At 37.7% G+C, this 17,897-nt stretch overlaps 1 protein-coding gene across 6 annotated transcripts in view; it reads right to left on the reverse strand.

Annotated features, from left to right (window-relative positions):
• Nucleotides 1-17,897, reverse strand: part of PTPN1 (protein tyrosine phosphatase non-receptor type 1) — a 105,831-nt gene that overhangs the window by 27,046 nt on the left and 60,888 nt on the right. The window lies entirely within an intron of this gene.

Consider the following 17,897-nt stretch of genomic DNA (forward strand, 5'->3'; position numbering starts at 1 on the left):
GAAATCAGGTTGATTACTAACAGGCAGATCTGGGAAAGCTCAATTGCAAGCCAGCACTGTGGAAGGCTTGAGAACCAACCCTCCTTCCACAAGGGATCCTCCCAGAGCTCAGGAACTGGTAGCTCCAGGTCCCTCTGGGAAGGGCACCTGGAAGGACTGGGGTGGAACTGTGTGAGAAGAGCTGGATCTCTAGGCCCCTCCACCCCAATCCCTGGTGCTGGGTGACTGCCACCTCCTCACACTTCTGCAGAAACCTGAAGGAAGTCAAACGGTCTCTGGACTGGAGGTCCACTGTCCCTATGGAAAATATGAGTGCTACATGTAGGAGCAAGGGTTTAAAACAAGACCTGCAGAATTTGTTGGAAGCAGCTGGCCTCAGGACAGCGGCAGTATACTGTGGAGATTGTTATGTAGAGCAGTCTGGGAGGAAGATAATGTTTACCCCAAATGGTTATGTTAAGTATGAAGGAAGAGAGCACTGAAAGATAAGAACTTTGCTCCCTCAGGAAATGCATGCATGCCTATTGACATCCTGTGGTATATAACCAGGATCTGGATAAGAATAAAATTGTCTGATGTCTGATGTAGAGTTAAGCTTCAGACCCCCTGAACCCATTTGTGTCTTTCTTTTCTTCCTTTCTTTCTCTCTTTCTCATCATTCCTTAATATCCTTCAAGCTCTGTTTCAACAGGAAGCAACAGCTACACCCAAAATAGGGGTTTCAGCAACCACATATAGGCTAGACATTAAGCCATGGAGCCTCTTTCTCCATGAGATACTCAATGCTAGCAGCCAGACTGCCCATTCCTGGCAAGAGGCCGAGTGCCTCTAGGAAATCTGACAAGAACAAGAGGAAAAAACAAAAGACACCTGTACAGGGTATTCAAATCTCAGCCCACCTATCACTCCAATGGCCAGCTCAGTGTTGACAAACCCCTGACACCTGCTCAGAGCTCCCAATATACCTTGTAAGCCCTCACTCTTACCACACACAGAAAACCAATGATTATAAAAATTACCTTTTATATTATAAAGTATAAAAAAGACTTGGGCGGGCCACGGTGGCTCTAGCAGGCAGAGTTCTCACCTGCCATGCCAGAGACCTGTGTTCGATTCCCAGAGCCTGCCCATGAAAAAAAAATTTTTAAGTTTTCACACCCATTAGAATGGTTATTTTTTTAAAAAAATGGAAATATAAGTGTTGGAGAGGATGTAGAGAAATAGGAACACTCATTCCTGGTGGCAATGTAAAATGGAGCAGCTGCTGTGGAAGGTAGTTTGGCATTTCCTCAGCAAGCTAAGTAGAGAACTACAATATGACCTGGGAATCTTTGATATATATCCCAAAGAACTGAAAGAAGAGACTCAAACAGATATTTGCATAGCAATGTTCATAGCAGCATTTACTGTTACCAAAAGATGGAAGCAACTCAAGTGCCTATCAATCAATGTATGGAAAAATAAAATGTGAACTATGCATACAATGGAATATTGTTCAACCATAAAAAAGGAATAAAATCATGATACATAAGACAACATGGATGAACCTTGAAGACATCATGTTGAGTGAAATAGGCCAGACACAAAAGGACAAATATGAAATGATCTCACTGTTTTGAAACAATTAGAACAAGCAAACTCAGAGAGTCAGAAACTAGCATATGGGTTTACAAGGGAATGGGGTGAGGATAGGGCATGGAAAGTTACGGTTTCAAATGTACAGGGTTTCTGCTTGGAATGATGGAAATATTTTGGTAATGGATGATGGTGATGGTAGCAAAACACTGTGAATGTAAATAACAACACTGAAATATATATATATTTGCATGATTAAAAAGGGAATGTTAGAGATTGCATATATGGTAAGAGACTAAAAATAAAACAAAAAAAAATCCATGGAACTACACTACACAGTGAGCCGTTACTTAAACCATGGACTTTAATTAATAGTACAATTATAAAAATGTGCTATCATCACATCACATGATTTTTCTATACCAATGCAAGGTGTCGGCAGTGTGGCAGTCTATGGAAATCCTGTATTTTATGCATTCTCTTTAAACCCACAACTTATCTAATAAAATTTTTTTTTAAATAGGAAAAAAGCCTCCAGGAGGAAATAAACTGAAGAGACAGGAGAGTGTGTTTGCTTTTGTTTTCTCAGTTTCTAAACTATTATTAATATACTCAGAAGAAAAGAAAAATGTATCCATGAATTAAGAACAGGATGTGAATCTTTTAATTCAGAAGATTAAAGCAGAAGAAATCACTCAGAAAATAAAGCCAGACACACACCAAAAAGTAACAGAGAACTCAACGAGACCTACCAGACATAAAAAGAATCACCCAAAAGTAGGCAGATACACATTTTTCCCTAGCGCACATGGATGATTCAGCAGGATAGACCATATTTTAGGTCATAAACAAGTCCCAAGAAATCTAAAAATACTGAAATCATACAATGTAACTTCTCCAACACAATGGAATACAGATGGAAATCAAAAACAGAGGAAAAACTGGAAAATCTACAAATGTGTGGAAATTAAACAACAGACTTTAAAAAATTATTTGAAAACCAGATTTCTCTGCCAGGAATAGACCAATAAAAAACAAGCACAAATATTCATTGCAAATTTAGTGAATTGTAAATAATGAAGTAGCATCTTGTAAACAATCCCTGTCTTTAACGCCTTTTGTTTGTACAAGGAAAAAAACCCCAGAAGTTAGGATATAGTAGCCCAGAGAGACTATAGTTTTAGGAGCCTTTGCCACCATCCCTATTTGCTTACTATTTAAATTAGAGAAACTGTAGGTTTACAGAAAAGTCACACATAAAGAGTTCCCATACACCCCTCTGTTATTTACAACTTACATTAGTGTGATATCTGTTACAATTCATGAAAGAACATTTTTATACCTGAATGTTAACTACAGTCCATTAAGCAATACTAACTCTTAAAACAACCTATGGGTTAAAAGAAGAAATCACACGGGAAACTAGGAAATACCTCGAGATAAATGAAAACAAAAACACACATGCCACAAGTTCTGGGTGCAGCAAATGCAAGACTGAGAGAGAGGTTTGTAGCTCTAACTGCTTCATTAGAAAAGAAAAAAGATCTCAAATCAGAGCTCTAACTTCATACCTGGAAGATCTAGAAAAAAGAAGAGCAAACTAAACCCAAAGCAAGCAGAAAAGAAGGCAATTACAAAGATTAAAGCATTGATAAAAGAAATAGAGAATAAAAGACAACAATCAACAAAACCAAAAGTTTGTTTTTTGAAAAGCTCATTAAAATCGACAAAGCTTTATCTCAAACGGCAAAGTAAAAATAAGAGAGTATGTCAATCACTAAAATCAGAGATATGGAGATCACATTACTACCGACCTCACGAAATTAAAGCATTAGAAGAGGATACTATGAACAAATGTACGCCAACAAGTTAGAGAAACTAGATAAAAAGGATAAATTCCTAGAAACATGCAAACTATCTACACTGAGTCAAGAAGAAATAGAAGAGCTCAACAGACCAATAACAAGTAGAACCTTTCAACAAAGAAAACCCAAGACCAGATGGCTTCACTGGAGAATTTTACCAAATATTCCAAGGAATTAACATCAGTCCTGTTCAAAATCTTCCAAAAAACTGAAGAGGAAGGAACATTCTCTAACTCATTCTATAAGGCCAACCACCCCCCCACACCAAAGCCAGATAAACATATCACAAGAAAAGAAAATTACAAATGAATATACCTCTTGATGAATATAGATACAAAAATCTTAAACAAAATACTAGCAAACCGAATCCAACAGCACATTAAAGAATTCTACACCATGATCAAGTGGGATTTATCCCAGAATGTAGGGGTAGTTCAGTGTAGAAAAATCAGTGTAATACACAACATTAATGGGATGAAGGTGGAAAAACAAACATGATCATCTCAATGTATGCAGAAAAGTCATTTAACAAAATCCCTGACTGATGAACACTTGAAAATCCCACCACTGAAAAGTAAAAAGAATGAACACTTTCCCTCTAAGATTGGAAACAAGACCAGAACAAATACTGTTACATTCAATATTATACTAGAAATTCTAGACAGAGCAATTAAGCTAGAAAAGAAATAAAAGTATCCAAACTGGAAGGGAAGAATTAAAACTTTCCCTATTTGCAATCAACATGAACATATTATATAGAAAATTCAAAACAATCCACAGCAAATCTACAGGAGCTAAATAAACATATTCAGCAAAGTGGTGGGGGTACAAGATCAACGTGCAAAAATCAGGAGTGCTTCTATACACTGGTAATGAACAATCTGAAGAGGAAATCAACAAAAAAATTCCAATTCCAATAGCAACTAAAAGAATCAAATACCTTGGAATAAATCTAATTAAGGTTGTAAAGGACTTGTAAACAGAAAATGACAAAATACATCTGAAAGAAATCAAGAACACTAAATAAATGGAAAGACATTCTGTATTCATGGATTCGAAGACTAAATATTGTTAAGATGTCATTTCTACCCGAAGCAATTTACAGACTCAACACAGCCCCAACCAAAATTCTAACAGCTTTCTTTGCAGAAATGGAAAAGCCGACCATCAAATTTATATGGAAGGGCAAGGGTTCTGAATAGCCAAAATCATCTTGAAAAAGAAGAATGAAGTTAGAGGACACTCACTCCAATTTACAACTTACTACACAAAGCCACAGTAAGTAAAACATTATGGTACAGCACAGGGAGAGACATACAGATCAATGGAATCAAACTGAGAGTCCAAAAATAAAACCTCACATCTATGGCCAATTATTTTTCAAAAAGGGTGCCAAGTCCACTTAATAGGGGGAGGGTTCTCTTTAACAAATGTGTGCTAGGAAAACTGGATTATCTGTATGCAGAAGAATGAAAGTGGACCCCTATCTCATACCACACACAAATAAAAACTCAACAAGAATCAAACACCTAAATATAAGAACTCAAACTGTAAAACCCACAGAAGAAAACATAGGGAAGCATCTTCAGGACTTGTGTTAGGCAATGGTTTCTTAGACCTTTCACCAAAAACATAAGCAACAAAAGAAAAAACAGATAAATGGAACTTCAAAATCTAAGGAAGAAGACAACTTTCAATTGCAAATCACATATCCAATAAGAGCTGAATATCCAGAACATATAAAGAAATCCAACAATCTCAACAATAACAAGAAAACAATCCAATTAAAAAATGAGCAAAAGACTTGATCAGGTACTTCTCCAAAGAAGATATACAAATGGCCAATAAACACATGAAAGACATGATCAGCCATTAGGGAGATGCAAATCAAAACCAAGAGATATCATTTCACACATGCAAGAATGGTTACTGTATTACTTAGGGTTCTCTGGAGAAACAGAATCAACAGGAAATATCCATAAAGGTAAAATTTACATAAGTGTCTCATGTAACCATGGGAACTTAAGCGTCCAAAATCAGTACGGCAGGCTGTGAGGCTGAAGATTCTGATGGAGAGTCAGGACAAACTCCACAAGAGAGGCTCACTGGCTGAAGCAGGAAGAAAGACACTGTCTCTTCTGAATTCTCCTTAAAAGCCTTCCATTGATTAGATTAAACGTCACTCATTGCAGAAGACACGCCCCCTGGCTGATTACATGGAATCAGCTGTGGACACAGGCGACATAATCATGATTTAATTCTATGACATGTCCTCACAGCAACAGACAAGCCAGCACTTGCCCAACCAGACAAACAGGTATCACCACCTGGCCAAGTTGACACATGAACCTGACCATAACAGTTCACCCATTGTCAACTTGACAGCTATATTCATCACCTTATATCATATTTAATTTCTAAATAGAAAACAAAAAACAACACATTTTTTCCCTCGCCTAACAATACTTAACTGTTCTGCATACAACCAGAAGCACATAAAATCTCCCCAGAATATGGTGCAAGTCCTTGGGTAATAGTTACTTTTTTTTTTAATTTTTATTAATAAAACCAATCAACATACAATATGAACATTCTTTCTTTCATCACACAGTTGTATATTCGTAATCATGATAATTTCTTAGAACATTCACATCAATTCAGAAAAAGAAATAAAAACAGAAAAAAAATTCATGCATACCATACCCATTGCCCTTCCCTTTCACTGATCACTAGCTTTTTCTGCATCAATCGAGATGATCATGTGCTTTTTCTGCTTTGATTTGTTGATATGGTGTATTACACTAATTGGTTTTCTTATGTAGAACCATCCTTGCACACCTGGGATGAATCCTACTTGGTCATGCTGTATAATTTTTTTAATGTGCTGCTGGATTCGATTTGCAAGAATTTTGTTGAGGACTTCTGCATCTATAGTCATAAAAGACATTGGTCTGTAGTTTTCTTTTTTTTGTAATATCTTTGTCTGGCTTTGGTGTGAGGGTGATGTTGGCTTCATAGAATGAGTTAGGTAGCTTTTCCCTCCTTCTAAACTTTTTGAAGATATTGAGCAGGATTGGTACTAATTCTTTCTTGAATGTTTGGTAGAATTCACATGTGATGCCATCTGGTCCTGGACTTTTCTTTTTGGGGAGCTTCTTAATGACTGATTCTATTTCTTTACTTGTGACTGGTTTATTGAGGTTGTCTATTTCTTCTCAAGTCAATGTATTCGTGCCTTTCTAGGAAGCTGACCATTTCATCTACATTGTCGAGTTTATTAGCATAAAGTTGTTCATAGTATCGTCTCATTACTTCCTTTATTTCTGTGGGGTCAGTGGTTATGCCTCCTCTTCCTTTTCTTATTTTATTTATTTGCATCCTCTCTCTTCTTTTTGTCAATCCTGCTAAGGGTTCATCAATTTTATTAATTTTCTCATAGAACCAACTTCTGGTTTTGTTGATTTTCTCAATTGTTTTCATGTTCTCATTTATTTCTGCTCGAATCTTCATTATTTCTTTCCTTTTGCTTGCAATGGGGTTAGTTTGCTGCTCTTTCTCTAGTTCTTCCAAGTGGACAGATAATTCCTCAATTGTTGCTCTTTCTTCTTTTTTGAGATAGACATTTAGGGCAAAAGATTTCCCTCTTAGCATTGCATTTGCTGCATCCCATAATTTTGATATGTCACGTTTTCATTTTCATTTGCTACGAGATAGTTACTGATTTCTCATGCAATTTCTTCCTTGACCCACTGCTTGTTTAAGAGGGTGTTGCTGAAAATGTTAAAACAAATTTAGATTGAAATGCTAGTGATCAATCAAAGAGCGGGGTAAAGGGTAAAGGGTAAAGGTATGTATGATTTTTTTTCAGATTTCTTTTTATTTCTTTTTCTGAATTGATACAAATATTCTAAGAAATGATCATGATGAATATGCAACTATGTGATGGTATTGTGAATTACTGATTATACATGCAGCATGGAATGATCATATGTGTACAATGTTTGTGTCTGTTGTATTTTTTAATTAATAAATTAATTTTAAAAAAAAGAATGTGTGGCTGAGCCTCCATACATTTGTGACTTCTCTGGTACTCGGCTATTATTGATTTCGAACTTCATTCCATTATGATCTGAAAAAGTGTTTTGTATGATTTCAATCTTTTTAAATTTATTGAGACTTGCTTTGTGACCCAGTATATGATCTATCCTTGAGAATGACCCATGAGTACTTGAGAAAAAGTGCTCCTGTGGGGTGTAATGTTCTATAAATGTCTGTTAAGTCTAGTTCATTTATTGTGTAATTCAAATTCTGTTTCTTTATTGATCCTGTGTCTAGATGTTCTGTCCATCGATGAGAGTGGGGAATTGAAGTCTCCAACTATTATGGTAGATGTGCCTATTTCTCTGATTAGTGTTTGCCTCACGTATTTTGGTGCATTCTAGCTTGGGAAATAAATGTTTACGATTGTTATGCCTTCTTGTTGAAGTCTTTCGTTTATTGACACATAGTGTCCTTCTTTGTCTCTTTTAATTGTTCTACATTTGAAGTCTAATTTGTTGGATATTAGTAAAGCTAATCCTGCTCTTTTCTGATTGTTATTTGCATGAAATATCTGTTCCCAACCTTTCACTTTCAACCTACATTAATCCTTGGATCTAAGAGGTGTTTCCTGTAAACAGCATATACAGGGTATCTGTTTTTTAATCCATTCTGCCAGCCAATGTCTTTTGATTGGGGAGTTGAATCCATTAGCATTTAGTGTTTCTACTGTACGGACAGCACTTTCTTTTATCATTTTGCCTTTTGGATTTTTAGATGTCATATCTAATTTTCCTTCTTTTTACCTTTACTGATAGTCTTCATTTCTATACTCTTCTCCACACCTCCCTCTCCTGTCTTTTCATATGTTTCTAGTGGTCCATTTAGTATTTCTTGCAGAGTTAGCCTCTTGGTCACAAATTCTTTCAGTGATTTTTTGTCTGAAAATGTTTTAATTTCTCCATCATTTTTGAAGGACAACTTTGCTGGATATAGAATTCTTGGTTGGCAGTTTTTCTCTTATATTATCTTAAATATATCATCCCACTGTCTTCTCGCCTCCACGGCTTCTGCTGAGAAATCTATGAATAGTCTTACTGAGCTTCCCTTGTATGTGATGGATTGATCTTTCCTCTTGGTGCTTTCAAGATTCTCTCTTTTTCTTTGGCATGTGACATTCTGACTAGTAAGTGTCTTGGAATAAGTCTATTTGGATCAATTTTGTTTCGGGTATGTGCACTTCTTGGATCTGTAATTTTTAAGTCCTTTATATGAGTAGGGAAATTTTCAGTGATAATTTCCTCCATTAGTTTTTCTTCTCCTTTTCCATTCTCTTCTCCTTCTGGGACACGCACACCATGTATCTGTGTACTTCATGTTGTAGTATCTGTGTACTTCATGTTGTCATTCAATTCCCTGAGTCCCTGCTCATATTTTTCCATTCTTTTTCCAATATTTACTTTAGCTTGTCGGATTTCAGATGTCCTGTCCTTCAGTTCAGTAATCCTATTTTCTGCCTCTTGAAATCTGACATTGTAGGTTTCTATTTTTTTTTTTTTTTCCATCTCTTCTACTGTGCCTTTTTCACTTTTGGGAATAAGTTTTGTGATTTGTTTCTTCAGACTTTCGATTTCTTTTTGTTCATTCCTTGCCTTCTTTACATCCTCCCTCAATTCACTGATTTGATTTTAGATGAGGTTTCCCATGTCTGTTCAAACATTCTGAATTAATTGTTTCAAGTCCTGTATCTCATTTGAATTGTTGGTTTGTTCCTTTGATAGCCATATCTTCAATTTTCCTTGTATGAATCATTATTTTGTGCTGGCATCTAGGCATTTAATTACCTTAATTAGTTTATTGTGGATATTGTTTTAACTTTTTTACCTAAGATTTTTTTTGCTGGATGATTTTGTTGTCTATTTGTTCTTTGACACTCCGTTCAGCTTATTCTGGACATCTAGTTGAGGTTTTCCTTAACAGATCAGATTTTTCAGTTCTTGTTTCTTATCCTGCCTGTATGGTGCCTTTTTTCCTCTCCCTTAGGAGGGGCTATTTAGGTATTATACATCCCAGCCAGATTTTCTGAGATCAAACTGGCCTCCTCTCCTGTCAGGAGAAAAGAGTCACGGGCTTCAGTTTTCGCTGAGGTTGAGATCCAGCAGATTGAAAGGTTTTCCTACGGAAGCCTATGGGCTCTCCGTTTTTCCTATCCTGCCAGTATGTGTCGCTTACCTGCCTGTAGGTCCTACCAGCATAAGGTGATGTGGTACCTTTAACTTCAGCAGACTCTCCGTGCTGGGGGTGGGGGGCATGAAGACAGAGGAGAAGTTGTAGGCTGGGCTTTAATTGCTTCACTTTCAGACCTTGGGGTCTGAACTCCTTGAGGGAGGGATTTCACCTGAGCTGCGCCCCACCCCTCTCCTGGGGAAGGCACAGTCTCCAGAAAAACACTCAAACAGGCTTAATTCTGCCTATGCCTGGGGCAGTGAAGCCCGAGAAGCCTTGCGGCTATATCCAAAGACCAGTGAAGCCATAGAAACAGCCACCAAAACGAAAGAAAAAAATTGTTTTCAGAGCAGGACCCTGTTCCTTGGGTTTGTAAATCAAGAGCTTAAGTTGGATACGCTGTTCTGTGTATCTCCAGGTCGTTTGTGGCCCCTCCTTTCCTTCAGGGCCCAGACCTTTTCAAATCCAAAAAATTCTGGGTTTTTTTTCTTTTTCTGTCAGCCCCACCCCCTCTATGTTGGGGCAAAAACCAGCGACCTCCGCTTTTACTCGAGGTTCAGCTGAATTGGGGGCCTATTTTTTTTTAACTTTTTTTATTAATTAAAAAAATTAACAAACAAAACATTAAGATATCATTCGATTCTACATATACAATCAGTAATTCTTAATGTCATCACATAGTTGCATATTCATCATTTCTAGAACATTTGCATCAATTTAAAAAAAGAAATAAAAAGACAACAGAAAAAGAAATAAAACGATAACAGAGAAGAGAAAAGATTATACATACCATACACCTTACCCCTCACTTTCATTTACCACTAGTATTTCAAACTAAAATTGTAACATTTGTTCCCCCTATTATTTATTTTAATTCCGTATGTTCTACTCTTCTGTTGATATAGTAGCTAAAAGGAGCATCAGACACAAGGTTTTCACATTCCCAGAGTCTCATTGTGAAAGCTATATCATTGTTCAATCATAATCAAGAAACATGGCTAATGGAACACAGCTCTACATTTTCAGGCAGTTCCCTCCAGGATAACCTCTCAGCTCTGTTTGGAATCTCTCAGCCATTGACACTTTGTCTCATTTCACTCTTCCCCCTTTGGTCAAGAAGGTTCTCTCAATCCCTTGATGTTAATTCTCAGCTCATTCTAGGGTTTTTCTCAGTCCATTGATGCTGAGTCTCAGCTCATTCCAGGATCTCTGTCTCACGTTGCCAGGAAGGTCCACACCCCTGGGAGTCATGTCCCACGCAGAGAGGGGGAGGGTGGTGAGACTGCTCATCATATTGGCTGGAGAGAGAGGCCATATCTGAGCAACAGAAGAGGCTCTCTTGGGGGTGACTCTTAGGCCTAAATTTTAAGTAGACTTGACCTATCCTCTGTGGGGTTAACTTTCATATGAACAAACCCCAAGACTGGGGCTCAGCCTATAGCTTTGGTTGTCCACACTGCTTGTGAGAATATCAAGAATTCAACTTGGGGAAGTTGAATTTCTCCCCACTCTTACCATTCCCCGAAGGGGGCTTGCAAATACTTTTCCAGTCACTGATCAAATCACTCTGGGATTCATCGGGGCATCACTCTGGACAAACCAACAAAATCTTATGTCCTACCTGAGATTCCAATAACTTATGACTTTCAATCAAACTATCTACATGAGTTATACTGGGAAATGCTCTAGTCAAAATATAAATTTTGGGACTTCCGGAGAAGATGGCGGCTTAGTAAGACGCACGGATCTTAGTTCCTCCTCCAAAACAACTACTAGGGGAGTAGAAACGATACAGAACAGCTCCCGGAGCCACAACAGAGATCAAAAAGACAGCGTACCCCATCCTGGAACGGCTGACTGGCTGGGAGAACCCGCTCTGGTGAGATCGCCGAGGGGCGCGGGCTTCCCCGGGCTGGGGTGGCAAGTGGCCGGTATCCCTCCCTTCCTCCTTCCCGAGCCAGCTGGGAGAAGTGGACAGGCGGTCCCCTCAAGCAGCGGCGGCTGGCAACCCCCCCATGCACGGTCCCGCGGACCAACTGGGAGAATTGGATCGGAGATTCCCAGGCCACGGAGAACGGTGACCGGGATCCCTTCCAGACACGTGACTTCCCGGTCCGACTGGGAACGGTGCACTCTCCCGGGTCGCAGCGGCTGGCGCCCTCCCGCCACGCTTGGCGCCCGGGACGACTAGGAGATTCGGACGGGCGCTCTCCCGGGCTGCGGCGGCCAGCGACCCTCCCCGCGTTCGGATCCCCGGGCCGGCTGCCACTCTTCCAAGCCGCTTCAGCTGGTGAACGTCCCCCATGGCGAGAGTTTTCCAAAGTTAAAGGACCCACAGCACCTTTTACTGGTGGGACCCGCAGACAAACGTGTGCCACGAGCGCCACCTACTGGGCAGGATAAGGAAAACAGAACCCAGATATTTCACAGAAAAATCTTTCAACCTGTTGGGTCCAACACCCAGGGAAATCTGACTAAATGTCCAGATGCCAGCAGAAGATAACGGATCATGCTCAGAAAATTGAAAATATGGCCCAGTCAAAGGAGCAAACCAATAGTTCAAATGAGATACAGGAGCTGAGACAACTAATGCTGAATATACGAACAGAAATGGAAAATCACTTCAAAAACGAAATCGATAAATTGAGGGAGGACATGAAGAAGATGTGGGCTGAACAAAAAGAAGAAATAGAAAAACTGAAAAAACAAATCACAGAACTTATGGAAGTGAAGGATAAAGTAGAAAAGATGGAAAAAACAATGGATACCTACAACGATAGATTTAAAGAGACAGAAGATAGAATTAGTGATTTGGAGGATGGTACATCTGAAGTCCAAAAAGAAACAGAAACTATAGGGAAAAGAATGGAAAAATTTGAACAGGGGATCAGGGAACTGAAGGACAATACGAACTGCACAAATATACGTGTTGTGGGTGTCCCAGAAGGAGAAGAGAAGGGAAAAGGAGGAGAAAAACTAATGGAAGAAATTATCACTGAAAATTTCCCAACTCTTATGAAAGACCTACAATTACAGATCCAAGAAGTGCAGCGCACCCCAAAGAGAATAGACCCAAACAGGCGTTCTCCAAGACACTTACTAGTTAGAATGTCAGAGGTCAAAGAGAAACAGAGGATCTTGAAAGCAGCAAGATAAAAACAATCCATCACATACAAGGGAAACCCAATAAGACTATGTGTAGATTTCTCAGCAGAAACCATGGAAGCTAGAAGACAGTGGGATGATATATTTAAATTACTAAAAGAGAAAAACTGCCAACCAAGACTCCTATATCCAGCAAAATTGTCCTTCAAAAATGAGGGAGAAATTAAAACATTCTCAGACAAAAAGTCACTGAGAGAATTTATGACCAAGAGACCAGCTCTGCAAGAAATACTAAAGGGAGCACTAGAGTCAGAACCGAAAAGACAGAAGAGAGAGGTATGGAGAAGAGTGTAGAAAGAAAGAAAGTCAGATATGATATATATAATACAAAAGGCAAAATGTTAGAGGAAAATATTATCCAAACAGTAATAACACTAAATGTTAATGGACTGAATTCCCCAATCAAAAGACATAGACTGGCAGAATGGATTAAAAAACAGGATCCTTCTATATGCTGTCTACAGGAAACACATCTTAGACCCAAACACAAACATAGGTTGAAAGTGAAAGGTTGGGAAAAGATATTTCATGCAAATAACCAGAAAAGAGCAGGAGTAGCTATACTAATATCCAACAAATTAGACTTCAAATGTAAAACAGTTAAAAGAGACAAAGAAGGACACTATATACTAATAAAAGGAACAATTAAACAAGAAGACATAACAATCATAAATATTTATGCACCGAACCAGAATGCCCCCAAATACGTGAGGAATACACTGCAAACACTGAAAAGGGAAATAGACACATATACCATAATAGTTGGAGACTTCAATTCACCACTCTCATCAATGGACAGAACATCTAGACAGAGGATCAATAAAGAAACAGAGAATTTGAATATTACAATAAATGAGCTAGACTTAACAGACATTTATAGGACATTACATCCCACAACAGCAGGATACACCTTTTTCTCAAGTGCTCATGGATCATTCTCAAAGATAGACCATATGCTGGGTCACAAAACAAGTCTTAACAAATTTAAAAAGATTGAAATCATACACAACACTTTCTCAGATCGTAAAGGAATGAAGTTGGCAATCAATAATAGGCGGAGTGCCAAAAAATTCACAAATACGTGGAGGCTCAACAATACAATCTTAAACAACGAGTGGGTCAAAGAGGAAATTGCAAGAGAAATTAGTAAATACCTCGAGACGAATGAAAATGAAAACACAACATATCAAAACTTATGGGACGCAGCAAAGGCAGTGCTAAGAGGGAAATTTATTGCCCTAAATGCCTATATCAGAAAAGAAGAAAAGGTAAAAATTCAGGAATTAACTGTCCACTTGGAAGAACTGGAGAAAGAACAGCAAACTAACCTCAAAATAAGCAAAAGGGAAGAAATAACAAAGATTAGAGCAGAAATAAATGAAATTGAAAACATGAAAACAATAGAGAAAATCAATAAGACCAGAAGTTGGTTCTATGAGAAAATCAATAAGATTGATGGGCCCTTAGCAAGATTGACAAAAATAAGAAGAGAGAGGATGCAAATAAATAAGATCAGAAATGAAAGAGGAGACATAACCACTGACCTCACAAAAATAAAGGAGGTAATAACAGGATACTATGAACAACTTTACGCTAATAAATACAACAATGTAGATGAAATGGACGGGTTCCTGGAAAGACATGAACAACCAACTTTGACTCAAGAAGAAATAGATGACCTCAACAAACCAATCACAAGTAAAGAAACTGAATCAGTCATTCAAAAGCTTCCTAAAAAGAAAAGTCCAGGACCAGACGGCTTCACATGTGAATTCTACCAAACATTCCAGAAAGAATTAGTACCTACTCTCCTCAAACTCTTCAAAAAAATCGAAGTGGAGGGAAAGCTACCTAATTCATTCTATGAAGCCAACATCACCCTCATACCAAAACCAGGCAAAGATATTACAAAAAAAGAAAACTACAGACCAATCTCTCTAATGAATATAGATGCAAAAATCCTCAACAAAATTCTAGCAAATCGTATCCAACAATACATTAAAAGAATTATACATCATGACCAAGTAGGATTCATCCCAGGTATGCAAGGATGGCTCAACATAAGAAAATCAATTAATGTAATACACCATATCAACAAATCAAAGTAGAAAAATCACATGATCATCTCAATTGATGCAGAGAAGGCATTTGACAAGATTCAACATCCTTTCCTGTTGAAAACACTTCAAAAGATAGGAATACAAGGGAACTTCCTTAAAATGATAGAGGGAATTATGAAAAACCCACAGCTAATATCATCCTCAATGGGGAAAAATTGAAAACTTTCCCCCTAAGATCAGGAACAAGACAAGGATGTCCATTATCACCACTATTATTCAACATCGTGTTGGAGGTTCTAGCCAGAGCAATTAGACAAGAAAAAGAAAACAAGGCATCAAAATTGGAAAGGAAGAAGTAAAACTATCACTGTTTGCAGACGATATGATACTATACATCGAAATCCCGGAAAAATCCACAACAAAACTACTAGAGCTAATAAATGAGTACAGCAAAGTAGCAGGTTATAAGATCAACATTCAAAAATCTGTAGCATTTCTATACGCTAGTAATGAACAAGCTGAGGGGGAAATCAAGAAACGAATCTCATTTACAATTGCAACTAAAAGAATAAAATACCTAGGAATAAATTTAACTAAAGAGACAAAAAACCTATACAAAGAACACTACAAAAACTGTTAAAAGAAATCACAGAAGACCTAAATAGATGGAAGGGCATACCGTGTTCATGGATTGGAGGACTAAATATAGTTAACATGTCAAGCCTACCTAAATTGATTTACAGATTCAATGCAATACCAATCAAAATCCCAAAAACTTATTTTTCAGAAATAGAAAAACCAATAAGCAAATTTAGCTGGAAGGGTAGGGTGCCCCAAATTGCTAAAAACATCTTGAGGAAAAAAAACGAAGCTGGAGGTCTTCCACTGCCTGACTTTAAGGCATATTATGAAGCCACAGTGGTCAAAACAGCATGGTATTGGCATAAAGATAGATATATCGACCAATGGAATCGAATAGAGTGCTCAGATATAGACCCTCTCATCTATGGACATTTGATCTTTGATAAGGCAGTCAAGCCAACTCACCTGTGACAGAACAGTCTCTTCAATAAATGGTGCCTAGAGAACTGGATATCCATATGCAAAAGAATGAAAGAAGACCCGTATCTCACACCCTATACAAAAGTTAACTCAACATGGATCAAAGATCTAAACATTAGGTCTAAGACCATAAAACAGTCAGAGGAAAATGTAGGGAGATATCTTATGAAACTTACAATCGGAGGCAGTTTTATGGACCTTAAACCTAAAGCAAGAGCACTGAAGAAAGAAATAAATAAATGGGAGCTCCTCAAAATTAAACACTTTTGTGCATCAAAGAACTTCATCAAGAAAGTAGAAAGACAGCCTACACAATGGGAGACAATATTTGGAAACGACATATCAGATAAAGGTCTAGTATCCAGAATTTATAAAGAGATTGTTCAACTCAACAACAAAAAGACAGCCAACCCAATTACAAAATGGGAAAAAGACTTGAACAGACACCTCTCAGAAGAGGAAATACAAATGGCCAAAAGGCACATGAAGAGATGCTCAATGTCCCTGGCCATTAAAGAAATGCAAATCAAAACCACAATGAGATATCATCTCACACCCACCAGAATGGCCATTATCAACAAAACAGAAAATGACAAGTGCTGGAGAGGATGCGGGGAAAGAGGTACACTTATCCACTGTTGGTGGGAATGTCAAATGGTGCAACCACTGTGGAAGGCAGTTTGGCGGTTCCTCAAAAAGCTGAATATAGAACTGCCATACAACCCAGCAATGCCATTGCTAGGTATCTACTCAAAGGACTTAAGGGCAAAGACAGAAACGGACATTTGCACACCAATGTTTATATAGCAGCGTTATTTACAATTGCAAAGAGATGGAAACAGCCAAAATGTCCATCAACAGACGAGTGGCTAAACAAACTGTGGTATATACATACGATGGAATATTATGCAGCTTTAAGACAGAATAAACTTACGAAACATGTAATAACATGGATGGACCTAGAGAACATTGTGCTGAGTGAGACTAGCCAAAAACTAAAGGACAAGTACTGTATGGTCCCACTGATGTGAACCGGCATTCGAGAATAAACTTGGAATATGTCATTGGTAACAGAGTCCAGGAGGAGTTAGAAACAGGGTAAGATAATGGGTAATTGGAGCTGAAGGGATACAGACTGTGCAACAGGACTAGATACAAAAACTCAAAAATGGACTGCATAATAATACCTAATTGTAAAGTAATCATGTTAAAACACTGAATGAAGCTGCATCTGAGGTATAGGTTTTTTTTTTTTGTCTGTCTGTTTGTCTTTTTTTTTTTGGTACTATTATTATTTTTATTTTTTTCTCTATATTAACATTCTATATCTTTTTCTGTTGTTTTGCTAGTTCTTCTTCTAATTGGATGCAAATGTACTAAGAAATGATGATCATGCATCTATGTGATGATGTTAAGAATTACTGATTGCATATGTAGAATGGAATGATTTCTAAATGTTGGGTTAATTTCTTTTTTTCTTCTTTAATTAATAAAAAAATTTTTAAAAATATAAATTTTGTAACAAACATTTTTTGCTATAGTCTCACACATAAGGTAACAGTTTAAAGTATTAATTATCATCTATTTTCAGCACCCTGCAATAATGACATTCCTTTGTTCTTCCTCATGCAAAAACATTTTTAAAATTTGTACATTGTACATTTCACTATTATTATACACTCTAGGCATTCCTAGATTATACCATCTCGATCTTTACCATCTATCTTTCTTTCTGATTTCATTTATGTCCCTAGCCCTCCTCCCTCTATCATTCTCACATGCAGCTTCATTCAGTGTTTTAACATAATTACATTACAGTTACTTAGTATTGTGCTGTTCATTTCTGAGCTTTTATATTCAGTCCTGTGGTATAATCTGTATCCCTTCAGCTCCAGTTACCCAATAT

Source organism: Tamandua tetradactyla, chromosome 1, assembly GCF_023851605.1.
Source record: "Tamandua tetradactyla isolate mTamTet1 chromosome 1, mTamTet1.pri, whole genome shotgun sequence".
NCBI classification, from domain to species: Eukaryota; Metazoa; Chordata; class Mammalia; order Pilosa; family Myrmecophagidae; genus Tamandua; species Tamandua tetradactyla.